The 12843-nt window shown below is 42.0% G+C and overlaps 2 protein-coding genes across 4 annotated transcripts in view; one reads left to right on the top strand and one right to left on the bottom strand.

The window, feature by feature from the left end:
• Positions 1–12843, bottom strand: part of LOC125644931 (leucine-zipper-like transcriptional regulator 1) — a 79884-nt gene that overhangs the window by 48541 nt on the left and 18500 nt on the right. The window contains exons 2-3 of one of the 3 annotated variants that reach the window (XM_075117730.1): positions 6621–7477; positions 4285–4364 (exon numbers count right to left, since the gene is read on the bottom strand). The exons of 1 other annotated variant lie outside the window; for it this stretch is intronic. The gene's annotated coding sequence lies outside the window, so the exon portion shown is untranslated. Of the gene's footprint in view, positions 1–4284; positions 4417–6620; positions 7478–12843 lie in introns of those variants that run through there. One more of the 3 variants, XM_075117731.1, reaches the window with a different exon arrangement.
• The window catches only part of RALB (RAS like proto-oncogene B), a 78812-nt gene continuing 71326 nt past the window's right edge, over positions 5358–12843 (top strand). The window contains exon 1 of the mRNA XM_048869722.2: positions 5358–5490. The gene's annotated coding sequence lies outside the window, so the exon portion shown is untranslated. The remainder of the gene's footprint in view (positions 5491–12843) is intronic.

Genomic DNA, 12843 nt, shown 5'->3' on the forward strand with positions numbered 1-12843 from the left:
CCTGAGTGGGCCAAACACTACAGCAGCACACCCTACATTCTGTTTTTCTCTGCCTCCTTCTTTCCTGAGCTAGCTAGTATCTTCTTGGTGCCCAGCCAGCCTTTGTGCACCTTGTCTACTGCCACAGTATCAGGATGGTCTCCGATGGTAGTTTGTTGTCTGGGAGTGAACCTTGGATGTTAACTTTGTCTGGGACCCAAGATTGGTGCCCCAAAATACATGGTGAGTTGAAACTACCCTCCCTCAGCACTGAGGGCATGTCAAGAGTTGTGGTCTAGCGTTTCAGCAAGGCATGTTGGGAGACAGGACTATGTAAATGGTATTGGATGAATTTAGAACTGAACAGCTGTATGTCATAGTGCCTATACTATTAGAAGTCAGTGGAGATTCTCCTTTAGCAAAAGTGCTTTTGGAGCAGGAGGCTGTAAGTTATGTAGTCAGTGCAGTCATCATGAGTTCTGAGGGGCCATGGTGTGTGATACAGTGACATTCTAGGTGTCCAGGGATTTGATACTATAGTACCGTGCCCCAAAAAAGAAAAAAAAAATTAAAAAGGAAATTACAGTGAAAGGAGTTTCCAGAGGAGCTTTTCTTTTGTGGCCTCTCACTTGCAGTATCTTTAGCCTCTGTGCACAAAATTCCAAAATCCTCTTTCTGACTGGCAGAACAACAGTGAAACTACACGGTTACCAGTACAGGAAGAAGTTGGATTGGGTTTGTTTTAATTGTGAGGTAATCAAATTATTTCAACTAAAGAGATTTGGGGAATGCCTTTTGGCAAAACCAGTGCAGCAGTGACCATGTATGTTAGCTGATGATGGCCATACGGTTAATAGTCAGAAAGGCAACATGATCTTATAACTGACTGTGGGGTTAGGAGCTAAGGAACTCCTGAAATCTATACCTGGCTTGGCCACTGCATGGCCCTGGCTACTTAGGGCCAGATGATTGGTTACTTAGGGCATCACAAAGTGAATTTAAAGCTGCTGCAGATTTGGACCAGAGAATTTTCCCCTGTGTAAAGGGAATATCCATTGATGGCAAATTGACCCCAGAATTAGGAGCTAAGAATACTTGACACTCCTTTACCACCTGCTTCCCCCACCCCTGTGGTAAGGGCAAAGAGGGGATGTGTTGGAAGCAGGCTGAGGGCATGTCTTGGATGGGACGTAGGGGAGCAGAACTCCACTACACCTGATTCTCTGCAGGCATAGGCTCCATTCGAGCAGAGGGGCTAGTCTAATTTTCATTGCTGTAACTTCCACTGGGGCTGAGCCGGCAAGGATCAGGTAGCTACAACTAACTCCCTGAGGCTCCCACCTCACCCTGCAATAAATTGCAGCTTGGACAAAGTGGAGAATTGGGAGGCCTTAATCTTTTACAGTAGATTCACTGAACCTGGCACAGGAAGGTGTAAGTTACACCTCTGGACCAACCTCCCACCTTGTTCTGGAGGATGGGGCAGGAGATTTATCCGAAAGAGGGGGACAGGTTGGGTTGCTGCTGCCTGCCGTCCACTGGGATTTCTATAGGGTGGCAACATCTTTAAAATCCACTGGGGGCTTCACAGAGATAATGCCAGCATGGCCCAGTTCTGCAACAGATCTGACCTTCTCTCCCTCCTCATAATAGTAGAGGGAAAGGTTCGGTGTTCTCTCCAGCTTCAGGCTTTCTTCCATCAGAAACTACTCTGGGAAAGTTTGCATGGAGTGTGACATGAATGTAGCCCTTTCTAGCTGTGTTCCTCCATCTGTAAATAAACACAGTCCTTTCCTACTTCACAGGGGTATTGTGAGGACTAATTAGTTAATGTGTTTATAGCACTAAGTATGATTTATTACTCAAATATCCATAACCATAGCATTTCCCGCTCCTGCTCTAAACCTCTTGGGATTTAACTCCAAGAGACCATATGCTCGCTGCAGGACATAAGGCTAAGTCCTCTATGCTATTTTCCGGCATCTGCATCCCACTTAACTTTTTCTGCTGACTCTGTTGCCTCTGGGTGCCTGAAAGTAATTGTAACACAGTCACACTGAATTCTCCTGAGTGCAGAAATAGCAGGTAAAGGCAGAGGATTCCTTTTCCAATTTATGCTTTTTTGTTTGTTGGTTTTAGTGTTGGGAAATTAACACCACCTCCCATTGCTCACAGCTAAATATTTTAGAATTTTTAATTACTGCAGTAACTCATGATGTCATAGAATAACAATCTCAGTATACATTTGAAAAGAATGCTTCAACTCCAGGGACTTCAGTAGAGTTACTCCTGATTTGCAGAGGAATGAAAGGAGAATCAGATCGCGTGCGCGCGCGTGTGTGCGGACGCATGCGCACACTCGTTGTAGGAATCACATCATCAAGTACTGAAATGCAGGGGTGGAACACAGCAGCTGTTCAATAGTTCACAGCAACTCTGTGCAGTAATTTAAGAGCAAAGAATGCAGTATACTCTTGAAATTATCTAGAAACCTAAGGAAGTAGAATGAACTTCAGACTTTTGTAAATCAATTTATATGCCAGCCACTGTCAAGAAACTGTAGAGATTTTATTTAGGAATGTGACAGGTACTTAAGCAATAACTAATTTTTACATGATGGCCATTTTAATTATAGTCCTGCTGCCTCTAGGTGATTTCCTGATGCCACTCGCTGTCTGTCCCCAACTCCTGAGAATCTCCTTCCTTCTCACCTCCATGGTGGCTTCCTCCCTCCCATGATCATTTCCTTCTACCTCCTACTCACCATTGCTCTCTCCTGCTGCCCTCCACAACACTAACGTCTCCTTTCTTCCATTCTCACCAGCTGTGGTTCACTCTCATGGCCTTCTCCAGCACCTAATACCCATCATTTCCCAGAATATCCAGACCCATGTTCACTGTCTTATAATGAGAGAAGACACCCTGAATCCAGAGAAGGGAGGCTCTTTTTGTATGAACTGGCCTCAAACACTCTTGAATAGCTCTATAGGAAGCACCTTCTCACATACCTGTAGTGCCATATAAATAATAACACAATACGTAAAATCCATGCGGTGCTTCAGTGCTGTACAATGAAGGAGTCAGAAGGTTAAATGAAACTCAACTCCTAAATTAAGGCAAGGTCCAGCTCTAAGATCAAGGCCCTGGCTAGGCAGAGCTCAAGGGACTGAGCCTTTGAGAATCAAAGAAAATTGCAAACATTTAGGAGAAAGAAAAGGAGTACTTGTGGCACCTTAGAGACTAACCAATTTATTTGAGCATGAGCTTTCGTGAGCTACAGCTCACTTCATCGGATGCATTAGGAGAAAAAGGCCCTTCTGACAGAGAAAAGAGCATGAGAGCGCCCAAGGAATCCATGCAAGGGACAGGCAGAAATTGGTAGCATAACAAAGGTGGCTTAATAAAAGTGGGGCAGAATTTTACATCGTAGGCCTTATTCTAATCATGTTTACACCGGGGTCAATCAGGTCAAACACACACAGGTGAAATATCAGTGTGTAACTGAGAACAGAATTGGGCCCAATGCGTTTGGAGTTACTCTGGGGCAGCTTCTTAAGATAGGAGGTTGCTTAATAAGTGTGATCTCTTGTAGAGGTTTCACAGTACTATTAAAAATCAAGGTGGAGGGAAGAGAAACAAAAATTTGCCTGTGTTTTTTCTGGGGTGAAACTTCAGAGTCTCCAAGAGGGGATGCGTGTGTCTATTGATCTAGGTTCCTACATCATACTCACCACCCTAGTATCGGAGGGCCTTACTTCATCAGATTTGTCTGCCCAATTTCAGATGCCACCAGCCTCCACAGCTCAAAGCTCCCATAGTAATTGGAGATGTTTAACCATCCATTCTGAAGTGGAATCAATTACAAAAGCCACAAATGTGACCATAAAAGCTTTACAGCCAAAATGTTTGAGTGTTTCAATTTCTTTTGTTGGTTGTTTGCTCTTTTGGGAGGTTTCTTTGGGAATCTTATCATTTGATAAATAAGCATTTTACCAGATGCTGCTGCTGTTATTAGGCTGTAAACTATTGTTGTTTATTCTCTTCTTAAATAACCTAGACTAGTTCCTGAAATTGAAAGGCTGTGACTTCCACTGGCAAAGAGCACAAGGAGAATAAGAACACTGGCACCTAAGGACTTGTTTAAACACTGGAACTGAAAAAGCAACACTCTGCTGTGCAGATCAGAATGGAAGGTTTTTCTAACAAATCTCCCAAGAACCCAGCTACTGAAATGCCTTGAAAGTCCTAAAAATCAACACAGATTGCTACCAAAGGCTGATACAAGAGTACAGAAATAGGAGTTACCGTGTCGTTTGCTGTGAAGGCCTAGTCCCGGTGAGTAGCCTCGATGCTGAATCCTGAATGAGCTGCAGCCAGGAGACCAACTAGAGAGGAAGTCCAGCAAATGGGGAATTGTAAACTTGGGAAGGAGATTTGGAAGGCGTGTGCAATGCATGACACAATAGTTGGCCACAGCAAACAGCATGGAAAAAAACATTTTTATGTGCTCGATGATTGTGTAATGAAATTATATTGCTTTTTCCTGACTGCTATTTGAGGCCATTGTATAAACAGGTATCTTGACAATGTGAGGGAGAGAAATGGGTGACAGTTAATTTAGAACATCTGCCTTGCTCCAAAGACTTACTCATTCCTATTTTAAAGCATATAAATGGTAATCTGAGAAACAGACTATAATGACATGGCCTGGATTATTTTTACAAGGGGTTACAATTAGAGATTGTCTTGAGACACAACGTCTGGAGCCGGATCCAAACCTACACAGAGTGTGGATCTGAACTTGCACATTGACTTTCAATTAAATTTAGAAACCCAAGTGCTTAAGTCACTTCTGAAACTGGGGCTTAGGCTCCCCAATTACTGAGATGCTTTTGAAAATTGTACCCATGGTTTCTTCACTGAAGAATTTAAAAGATAAGGTTCTGGTTCTGCTATTGGATCTATGCAAGTGGACTCTCGTGCCTGCATGAGCTCTGCTGGAGTCAATGGAGCCCTGCGCAGGTATAAGGATCTTCCCCCACGGATCTCATCGCAAGATCAGGGCCTCCTACTCATAAAATGATGAATGAAGGGAACAAATAAAGGAAGCAGGAAAGAAGGACAAAGACCTTAGCAGCAAGTCCATGATGTTGCTTTCAGGCTGAGCCTGGTGATATCTTAAATATTGTCTTATAAGTAGTCATGTCTGTTTATTTTAACTTTTATTGAGAGGCGGCCAGAGATATTGTCCATCCCGTGGCTCAGAAGAGTTGACATTTCAGTTCTCTCTGTTTCCTGGTGTTTAGAACGAGTGTATGATATCATATCCTGAGCCCTTCCCCTTTCTCCTTGCCCTGTGAAGCACTAGGAGGAGTCCAGCCGCAGTCACTGTGTGAACTGGCCTGGAACGCTGTAGCTGATTGTGTGGGGCTGCTTTTGCCACTAACTGCCTGCTTCATGCGTGCTCTCTAAGAAATACCAGCTAGAAGACTAACAGCCCTTCTGAGCACAGTGAGTATCAGCTAATTAAGCCAACAATTTATCTAAATCAGAAAGCTGTATCAAGAAAACTGTGTGTGCACCCTAGACAGTTAATAAAAGCCAAAGGACAACACCCCACTTTCGCTTTCCATCAGTGAAGCAAACAAGGAACAGCTGAGTTTCCTGATATAGTTGGAGTGAAAGGGGCAGTGGATGGGCTGTCTAGTGTACAGAAATTAGATCATTGGTGGGTACCAGTGGCAGGGGAGGAACGAGGCATATTCACTGTATGAAGCAACGTAGCACTCGCTGTGGAGACACAAGAACAAAAACTACTACTTTGTTTAGATGTGACGGAATGAAAACTTGACATTGCAATAATGTTGTATGACAAGCACCTCTTACTTTTGTTGCATCTCCTTTGACTTAAATGAGCTTCACAGTACTAGATGGCAGTAAACTTAATATAAAGGGAATCAAAAGGCCATTTTCCTCTGCTAATTTCGGTACATCCCTAAAGCTCACAGACTGAGCAAACTTACCAAGAGTGAGTCATTGACACTCCTTAGCATAACTACCAAATGTTCTTGCTCCTTCTGCATTAATCTATATCTGTTTCTCGCTCTGTAATTTAGAGTAAAGGAAGATCTAAATGTAAGGAGTTCTACCATTCTTTGTGGTGCAAGGACTGGACCTTCTTGTGTTAGATGTCTGTGTAATGCTAGAATATCTCAGAAGTACAATGTGCAGCCACTTCCAGCATAAGGAGTTTTATAGTGAAGAGAAATCTTCAGCTTGCCTTCTGCAATGTGGTTCTGTAGATACAAGCTAAGTTATTCATTAACACAGAAAGCTGATTTATTTTAAAAGGATACTGTCCAATTTCACATTTCACTTACTTTAACAGTCTCTTAAACATAGGGCCAGATTCTGCCACTCTTTACTCACATTGAGTATTACCTTATTCTGACTTTAATGGGACTGCTCGCAGAATAAGGTACTACTTGATAAGAATGGCAGAATATGGCCCTTAGATTTTATGTCACTCATACACTTCACAAGATTTAGAATATCAACATTCAGTATAAAATTTATAACTGCCATATAAAACACTCAAATCAATCCCCCATATCTAGTTCATGAAGCAACCCCCTTCCTACCTGCTTGCAAAAGATGTGCTGTTATAGTAGCAAATGCCAGTCTGAGTCTTGCTATACTTTCTATAAGACCCATACAAAGCCAGTAGCCGCCTCTGTCTGTGGTGTACACGCATGCGCTTCATTTTGAGTCGGACCTACAGATCGCATGGTGATATTTTTGTGAATGAAAGGGAGGGACCAATAATTGTGGCTTGACTTGCTAACAATATAGGCATAGTTTAGCCTATCAGAGTTTAGCAGGAGCTGCACGGTTTTCATTATGTGGTGCCTCAGTGTATCCTCCACTACCTTCCTGTTGTGCTTCTTATCCATCTTTTCTCTTACTGCAGTTTTATCAGCTCATTTATAGGGGCGCCTGAGCAGGAGAACAGTAGAGAGGATCATCTTTGTCTACTGTCATCTCATCTGTCTTGTGAGTTTTCCAGTGAAGACTCAGAAGTTAAAGAGTTTAGAATTGTCTGGGAGTTAAAGGCAGTTGACTACTGGACACTCATCCATTGCAAACAGTTGTTTTTCTGGCTCCTCCTCCATTTTGATAGTTCCACTCAGATCTAGAAGGTGAGGAAAACCTCTTACATGCTTGTTCCTCACTTAGAAAGGTCTGCTTCTCCAGTGTAGCTAGGATACCAGTGGAAAGCAACCCAGGAGGAAAAAAAAATACTTCTCTTCATGAAACAAAGCACGCTGGTAAAGATGTGGGAGCACGGTGCATCCAGTTCCATGATGTCGGTCTAATATCCTCCTATGTGCTGCTGGATCTAGATTTAGGAATGTAGGAGTTGTTGTACCAGATCAGATCAGTGGTCCATCTAGTGCAGAATGCTGTATCGGATCTTCAGAGGAAGATGCAAGAAATCCTGTAGTGGAAAGTGTATGGAATAAATTGTTCATAGGGGAATCTTCTGTCTAATATCCATGTGTTAATGGCTGACTTATGTCCTGAAGCACGAGGGTTTATTTCTCTTTTATCTCATCTGATGTAACTGTGGATATTCTCATTACCATATAAATGTTCAATCCCTTTTTTGAATCCTAGGTTACTGGCCTAGTGGACAGGGGAGTCTTGGTCTCAGTGATATCTTATCACAGAATCATAGAAATGTAGGAGTGGAAGGGACCTTGAGAAGTCGTCATCTCCAGCCCCTTGCACCGAGGCAGGACCAAGTAAACTTAGACCATCCCTGACAGGTGTTTGTCCAACCTGTTCTTCAAACCCTCCAATGATGGGGATTCCAAACCTCCCTTGGTAATATACTCTGGTATTTAACTATCCTCATAGTTAGAAAGCTTTTCCTAATAGCTAACCTAAATCTGCCTTGCTGCAGATTAAGCCCATTACTTCCTGTCCTACCTTCAGTGGATATGGAGAACAATTGATCACAGTTGTCTTTATAGCAGCCCTTAACATATTTAAAGACTGTTACCAATCTTCTTTTCTCAAGACTAACCATGACCAGTTTTCTTGGCCTTTCCTCATAGGTCAGGTTTTCTAAATCTTTTATGATTTTTGTTGCTGTCCTTTGGACGCTCTCCAGTTTGTCCACGTCTTTCCTGAAGTGTGGCACCCAGAATTGAACACTCTACTCCAGCTAAGGCCTCACCAGTGCTAAGCAGAGCAGGACAGTTTCCTCCCGTGTCTTACATACAACATTCCTGATTATACACCCCAGAATATTTAGCGTTTTTTGCAACTGCATCACATTTTTGTGATTCCTTATAACCCCCAGATGCTTTTCAACAGCACCACTGCCTAGCCCTTTGTTCCCCATTTTGTAGTTGTACGTTTGATTTTTCCTTCCTAAGTTAAGTACTTGGCTCTTATCTTTATTGAATTTCATCTAATTGAATTCAGACCAATTGTCTAATTTGTCATGGTCCTTTTTAAGTCTAATCCTGTCCTCCGAAATGCTTGCAACCCCACCCAGTTTGGTCATCTGTAAACTTTATACGAATACTCTCCACTCCATTATCCAAGGCATTAATGAAAATATTGACTAGTATCGGACCCCGGACTGACGCCTGCGGGACACCTCTAGATCCTCCCTCTCAGTTTGACAGCAAACCATTGATAACAACTCTCTAAGTATGGTCTTTGAACCGGCTGTGCATCCACCTTATAGTAAATTCATGTAGAATGCATTTCCCTAATTTGCTTATGAGAATGTCATGTGGTGACTACGTCAAAAGCCTTACTAAAATTGAGATATATGACATCTACTGCTTCTCCCCTGTCCACAAGGCCAGTAACCTTGTGACTATGAGTTCCAAAGATTATGATTTTGATAAAAACTTTCAATTTCATATTACCAGATTTAAACTTGATGCCTTTTAGTTACATTGGATATCACCTTATTTCTGAATAACTAGAGAGGACTACACATCTTACCTTCTTATAATATTTTGCCATACAGAAGATTTGATCACTCATCCTTCCTCTATTTGCTATAGCCTAGCCATGACTGCCACATTTCTTTAAGTAGCCTTTTCTGAGAGCCTTTGTTGACCGGTTCTCCTGTTGTACACTATTTTATCGTCTAATAGATTGGAAAGACCTGACATTCCTTGAAAGAAGCCATGCTGGTGTGACCCTATAATATCATGTTCATCTCTGTGTTTAATAATTTCTGCAGTGCCTTCCATCCAAGAACCTATAAGTGTGTCACAAACTTTAATTAAGTCTCACAAAGAACTTGTGAGGTAGGTCAGTATCATTTCCCCCTACCCAATTTTACAGAGTGGCATGGGGAAAGTGAGGTACAATTAAGATTTGCCCAACATCACACCGTGAGTCAGTGCCAGAGCTGCAATTGGAATCCAGTCTCATCTCCCTGTCCTGTGCTCTACTCAACAGACCACACTTATCCCCTAGACAGCTCAAGATAGATCTCTAAGGCGATGAAAACAATCATTTTGAAATTGCATGCTTGATTATTACATTTTAATTTCTCCTAAGTAAGGAGAAATTTTAGCAACATGGTTGGTTAGTGTTTTGGTTTTTGTTTGCTCAGTTCAGGAGTCATTTCTATTGACCAGTTTGCCATATTTTGCTCATAGTAACACTGACTGTCCCCAGATAACTATTCTTAAAGAGATCTCTGCTGAAAAACAAGGCATACACTTAAAACACATTTTGGTCTCTTTATTGACAACGTTTCAATGCCCTTTTTCATGCTCTGTGGCAGTTACACACAGTAACGCACATAACTTTAGCAAATAGAGCATAACAATGTTATTGTCCCCTGGAGCCTAAAAGATCTTGCTGCTGGCTACGTTCTCCTCTCTAAATGAAAATGTTGCCTTCGGCACATGAGAATAATTGCATCTTTAAGAAGTATCTGCTTGGATGTGCAATTCTGTATTGTGTGTGGTGTCATCTCTGAATAAAACAGTGCACAAAGAGATACGATCATTGAAAACAGGTTTAAATTAATACTGCCTAGATACAGGCTTATAGCAAGCCACAACAAGTTTGACAGATGTACTGAGCATACTCTGCTTATTTGTCTGGGTTCATGTGATCCATAGACTTTCCTATCGCACTGCTAACAAGGGATTACATACTTCACTTTGTTGTCTAATTGTGGGAAGAATGAATGCGCCAAAAACATGTTTAGGTTGGGGTGTGGGGTGGGAATCGTGTCACCTTGGCATGCTCCCAAGCCCCAGAGACTGTGGAAGCCGTTAGACTGAACATGCATGTCCAAATCAGAACTAATTTGAATCCTTTCGTTGTTCAGTTAATATTAAGTACCAAGCACATGTCTTACTAGGTATAGGACTCTGCTTTCAGTTACACTGGTGTAAATCAATGGCCCTGCATAGCATTGAGTATCATGAGGCGTACCTGTGATGTGGAATTCAGTGCAAGGCAGATGGCACCAAGGGTGTTATCAACAACAGCTGTGTTGACCTACAGGCAGTGGTGAGCTGGAGCCGGTTTGCAGCGGTTCATGCGAACCAGTTCTTAAACTCTGAAGCCGGTTTAGAACCGGTTGTTAAAGGGATGGGCAAACTCCAGCCTGCGGGCCACATCCGGCTCATGAGACCGTCCTGGTCGGCCCGCCTGAGCTCTCAGCTGGGGAGGATCTGCTGAGAATCCCTTTTTAATTTTTACTCACCCAGCGGCGCTCCAGGTCTTCGGCGGCGGGTCCTTCACTCGCTCCCGGTCTTTGGCGGAACTTCGGCGGCAGGTCCTTCAGTGCCGTTGAAGACCCGGAGCGACTGATGGAACTGGTTCTTCAGCTTTTGGCAGCTCATCACTGCCTACAGGACACCAATACAAGCCAAACTACCTCTTGACTTCCCCCCAAAAAGCTGTATATAACATCACACATACAGAGTAAGGATTTGTAAACAACCTGCTAAACTAATTGTAAGTAAATCAGAAAAATAAACAAAAAGTATAGCTTCTTCACCACTGAATGCAATTTAAATCCTGTGTGGTGGCAGCATTCAGAGATGTTCTTTTAAGGGTTGGCATTCCATGGTATATAGGCAATTCAAAAGGAACTCACCATATTACGAATATAATGCAGAAGTGCAAGTGTATTTTATCTCATGTATAGGAGGTTAGGTAAAGCCAAGCAGCATTCAAATGGTTCATTCAGTTCTGGTGAGGGGAAGTTACATCAGAAAGCTAATGCTATTCTGTCTCCTCCTTTGAGTTAACATAACTAACCCACTGTCTTTTTTTTTTCTGAATGGTTTTACCTGGTCTTTCAAATTTTAACAATGAGCATATTCTGCATGCATCATTATGGCTCAGTCAACAGCACTCACCTTTGGGTGAGAAAATCACTGGACCCCGGTACAGTACTTGAACCTATCAAGCTACCATTAAAGTCCAGGGGAGTCTTTTCACAGATTTCAGTGTTGAATCAGAATCTAGAAAATGGTCTGATGCCAAATGATGACAGTACGCAAGGCAGTTCTACAGAGATGTGCATCTAACAGTGGTTAGAGGTTCTGTCTTTTGGAGATGATGGGCTCTATTATCTAATACTCATTACTGGCAGATGGTATTTAATGCCCTGATCCAAAGCCCATTGAAGTCAATGGAAAGACTCCTTCTGACTTTAGTGGATTTTCGATCAGATGCAAATAAAGCTGAATAAATAACTTTTAAAAAAGTCCATGAATATTCACTATGCTCCCTTTGTGTACAGTTGCTATGAGCAATCTAGCAATCAAGTTTACCAGCAGGAATGTTTGTGGAAACTGCAAATTTTAATCAAACACTTGAGAATATTTGTGCAAAGGAAACTTGGGAATCATAAATGTGAGTATTCTGACAGAAACCCAGGTCTGAGTTACTCATCTAATCCAGAAATTGAAACAATATGTGGCCAATGTGCCTGATAAAAACTAATGAGAACAGCTAGAATGTGAATATTCAGTTGTCAACAAAGAGCTATGCATGAAGAGTCTATAGATTAAGAAATATATTCACAGAAACTATTCCGCAAATATCTTTGAATAATGAATGAATTTGAGAAAATTGCCCATGGACAGTCTGAATGAGAAGGAAGAGTGTTTAATTTATTATTATTATTAGGTGGATAAAGCTCTGGCAAAGAGATGGGGCTCACATTTTTATCCTGGAGGCAGTGGGACTTATGGATATTCTCATCTTTTGGGGAAGAGAGTTCGGGAGTAGATAACCTACAAGCTTCTATGACTAAGACGACATCATGTCACTTCACTTTAAGCCTCAAATTTATTTTAAAAACGTACAGTGAAAACTCAAGTAATCTTTACTCATGTAGCTCATCCCATTACTAGTTAATGTTTTTAAATAGGTCCTGAACGGTCTTGTTATATTGTTTCAGCACATTCTGGGGATAGTAGTTCCTAGAAGTGATGGGAATTGTAGACATGCCAGCAGTGCACGCGGGGAAAAGGATATAAAAGAGACCCCTTTTCCCCTGTCAGAGAGTGAGCAAGAAACTGAGGTACAGCCACATCTTTGCTCAGAGAAGGTTAGCCAAAGTATTCATCGTGCAAGGCTTGTAGAAAGGGTCCTTGAACTCTCCCTGCAGAATTAAGAATGCAAATGCAACACTGCATTGTTAGTGCATCAAAAACAGAAAGTGAAATTGAGAAGTTTCAGAGTAGCAGCCGTGTTAGTCTGTATTCGCAAAAAGAAAAGGAGGACTTGTGGCACCTTAGAGACTAACATCTTTATTTGAGCATAAGCTTTCGTGAGCTACAGCTCACTTCATCG

Source organism: Caretta caretta, chromosome 11 (assembly GCF_965140235.1).
Source record: "Caretta caretta isolate rCarCar2 chromosome 11, rCarCar1.hap1, whole genome shotgun sequence".
Classification (NCBI taxonomy): Eukaryota; Metazoa; Chordata; order Testudines; family Cheloniidae; genus Caretta; species Caretta caretta.